Raw genomic sequence first — 4,310 nt, forward strand, 5'->3', positions numbered from 1 at the left:
TGCTTTCAGCCTATTGTTATATTTTATTGTTTTGTGCATATTTGAATTACCACTCTTCCTGCTTGACTCTATTCTTGCATTCAAAATACTCCATTTTTGACCTGAGAAAGACGACATCTGCAGTATGGGAGAGTGACTCAGCACAGGGATCCTGGCAGCTGTCCCTTTAGCTTTCTCTTCAGAGCCACCAACCCCAGATTCTCCTCATGCGACTCTAGTTCACTCTGCCCTCCCTCCACGGGAGCTCAGGGAAATGTTCCCAGGCTGCATACTTTTATTTAGAGGACAGTACTTCCCTTTGAGTAATATCCACACCTCCAACACTTACCTTTCCAATTTCAGATTATATTGGAGCAATTCCAATAAAGGACTTTCCAAAGCATGTTGCAAACTTACATGCAAGTAGTGGATTTACTGAAGAATTTGGGACACTGAAAGAGTTTTATCAGATGATCATAGTAAGGTTAAGCTTACACAACTTGCTGAAAATGATAGCAAACTGACTGATTACAGCAATGACAATAGTTACAACAGGCTCAAAGCTTACATTGCTGCCAAAGCCCACTGAATCCACAGCCGAAGATTTCTGGAGAATAGTATGGGAGCATAATGTGGAAGTCATAGCCATGATCACAAACCTGTTATACTGCGAAGAATTTTACTCGAAGAAACACAAAGATTAAAAAAAAGGCTCCCAAAAAGGAAGACCCATTTGGTGCGTGGTTACACGGTACCACTACACACATGGCCTACATGAGAGTACCAGAGTACTCTCAGCCAGTGCTGACCCCCGTGAGAAAGGCGTCCCATGCCACGCACCAGGCTCCACGCGGTGGGGCCTGCTGTTGCCCACTGCAGTGCTAGAGTGGGAAGAACAGGCAGATACACAGTGCTAGACAGTATGTTTCAGCAAATTCAACACAAAGGCACTGTCAACATATTTGCTTTTTTAAAACACATTTACTTGCAAATAAACTATTTGGTGCAAACTGAGAAACAGTATGTCTTCATTCATGATGCACTGGTTGAGGCCATACTTAGTAAAGAAACTGAGGTGCCAGACAGTCACATTCGTGCCTATGTTAATTCCTGGCTAAACAAAGCTAGAGAAACAATTTGAGCTCCTGGGTCAATCAAACACACAGCAGAGTGACTGTTCTACAGGTTTACTAGTAAAGCAATGTGACAGAACCTCTTCCATCATTCCTGTGGAAAGGTCAAGGGTGGGCATTTCATTCCTGGCTGGGGATGACCACATCAATGCCTGCTATATTGTGGACAATTGTGTACTTGAAGTGAGGCATTTTCCGTGTCCCAAATGTCCAAACCCAGATAGCCCCATTAGGTAAAACTTTTGAACTTCTGAGTGTTATCAAAGAAGAAGCTGTAGCAGGGACAGGCCCACGATCATTCACGATGACCGTGGAGGAATGACAGCAGGAAGTTTCTTTGCTCCGACAACACTTATGCACCAACTAGTAAAAGAAAACTCCATAGATGTTTACCAGGTAGCAAGATGATTAACTGGATGAGGCCAGGAGTCTTTGCTGACATCGAGCAGTATCAGCTTCTTTATAGCCTTGAGAGCACCAGGCGGGAAGAGAACCCGTTCACTTTCTGGACAGTAAAGGTGCAGCATGGCCAGATGGAAGCATAGCGGAGAGCTGAGAGTCTTTAGTTTACCACGGAGAGAGGAAAGTCCATATCTGAGCCTTGCTTCCCCTTTCCAAGATTAGACTGAAAAATCAGTTTTTTATGTGTTGTTGTTCTCCCCCCACACCCGGCCACCTGACAGTAACTTTCAAGACATGGGATTCTGCTACCAAACTTATATCATTAACAATGTGTGTCTTTTTGCAAAACTTATTATAATTTACTTATTGTAATTCATTTATTGTTTTTAAATTAAATTATTGAATTTTACAGTATTTCTAAGAATGGAATTATGAGGGGTATTTTTTGTATTCATTTTAACAGAAATTTTCAATTTATAGAGATTAGGAATCCCAAAGTACAGAAAATATGTTTGTTTTTAGTGTCAAATTTTTAGCTGTATTTGTAGCAATCACAAGGTTTGCTGGAAACATAACTTTTAATACAGGAGACTGTAAATAAAATGCTGTTCCTTGTGATATCCAACATTTTACAACAGCAGTATTCACCTAAAGTAGGAAATAACCTGATACTTCCTATAAATACTGCTCTCGTGTCTCCATGGACCAAATTTAATAGTTGTAGATTTATATATTTTACTAATGAGTCAGTTTCTAGTTCTGTGTAATTGTTTAGTTTAATGATATAGTTCATTGTCTGGTCTTGCTCTATAAGTCTGCTGATATTGTTTCATGTTGTCTCAGTGATTAGCTCTGTTTTAGGATGTAATTTAAACTCTTATGGGAAACAGAAATACTTTTGTTTTGAAAGAGGATGCTTTTGTGGAAATAACACTTTACCCAACATTGTTTGGTTTATCCAAGGCATTGCAAAACTAAATATAAATATTGCCATAAAAACAGCTACACTCCATAACACTTTCTCTTGACCACTGGACGCCTGCATACCCTTCCCCATGACTGGGTTTGTGTCCTGTTTCCTTTTCCTCTGTCTGGAATGGCCTTTCCTATTTATTTATTTGTTTGTTTATTTATTTATTTTGCTACTGGAATCTTATTCATGTATAAATTCTTCTGTTTTATCCAAGTCAGAATTATTCCTTCACCAAGCTTCAAAAATACTGCTTGTTCTCTATTATGAAGCTTACCATGATAACCTTTTATTTAAATCACATATCTTTCCCATTAGACTGTGAGCTCCTGGGGGGGGGGGTTATTATATCTTATTTATATTTGTTTCCCTCAGTAATTAATACTATGCTCAAAATATAGTAGTTATCAATCAAATTTTTGTATTTGTTCTACAAAGATGTACTAATTTATAGCACCTACCTAAACCCAGAGGTCAGAAAAATTACTGAAGGTACCACTTCTAGGTCAGCAGCACCTTTTGTAAAGCTCATGGGTTGCTCAGTGGTTTCCAAAAACCAAATGAATAGATGGTTTAAAATTTATCACAATCTCTACGTGAAATAAAACATCCAGGCATGAACATAAGTATAGGCTAACATTTAATGACAGACAAAGTCCAGGAAGCATAAGAGAAATTGGGTCATATGCAGGGGAATTAGGTCAGTGAAATTTTTAAAAAAATCGAATAAACTCTGGCTGTGATTTTAGTCCCTGTGTATTATGTGGAATCCTTATTGAAATTTATGGCTGTGGAAAACTGGCCAGTTTCTGTTTCAGCATGGCTGGCTCAGGGACATTTCCTATTATCAATAGGAAGCTGCTATACAATTAAATGGATCAATGGTGCAGTGAACTGAATTAGTTGTTTTTTTATAGTCAAGTAATTGAACTAGCTGTGCATTCCACATTTTTTTCAGTCGTACAAGCATGACCTTTGAGTCTATCGTGTAGGAAGATGCTCGGGCTGCTTTAGCCTATTGATTTGAGAGGCACTAAAAGGAACTGGGTTTAGTTAGGAAGGCAGTCAAGTAACATCAATAAAATGGTTCAGGGGACGCACATGTGACACATTGAGTAGCTTAATGGAGACTTAACGATTTTGAGAACAATTTGGAAATCTGATGTAATTCAGTTAGTACCATAATAATCTACCTTAAACTATGGTGGAACATTCCATTATATATTTAATACATTTGGTTCTGGTCTCTGTTACATTATAATACATACTAGAGGCCTGATGCATGCAATTCATGCATTTGGGGAGCCCCTCAGTCCCAGGGAGTCCCTCAGCTCGGCCTGCACAGTCCAGGATCCCTCGCTCCTTACTGCTGCCCATTGGCCTGCAGTGGAGGCGGGAGAGGCTCCTGCCACCACTGCCGCACTCTCCCGCTTTGAGCCTGGCTTCTGGCTGAGCGGAGCACTGACCACTAAGGGGCAGCTCCTGTGTTGAGCATCTACCCCCTGGTGGTAAGTGCGTGTCAGCCATGGGTCTTTCCTCTGTTCAGTCAATTTGCATATTAGGGTTTTATTATATAGGACTAGAGGCCCGGTGCACAAAAATTTGTGCACTAGCGGGGGGAGGGGGGTCCCTCAGCCCGGCCTGTGCCCTCTCGCAGTCTGGGAACCCTCAGGAGATAACGACCTGCTGGCTTAGGCCTGCTCCTGGGTGGCAGAGGGCAGGCCCAATCCCTAGGTGCAGCCCCTGGTCAGGCTCAGAGCAGGGCCGATTGGGGAGTTGGGGCACCGCCCCTGTCATGCACAGAGCAGGGCGGATCGGGAGGTTGC

General features: G+C 41.4%; 1 pseudogene; it reads left to right on the forward strand.

Annotated features, from left to right (window-relative positions):
• The first annotated feature begins 686 nt into the window (after positions 1–686).
• On the forward strand, positions 687–1,349 carry LOC106726344 (annotated as a pseudogene).
• Positions 1,350–4,310: the final 2,961 nt, after the last annotated feature.

Source organism: Myotis brandtii, unplaced genomic scaffold (assembly GCF_000412655.1).
Source record: "Myotis brandtii unplaced genomic scaffold, ASM41265v1 scaffold106, whole genome shotgun sequence".
In the NCBI taxonomy this organism is placed as follows: domain Eukaryota; kingdom Metazoa; phylum Chordata; class Mammalia; order Chiroptera; family Vespertilionidae; genus Myotis; species Myotis brandtii.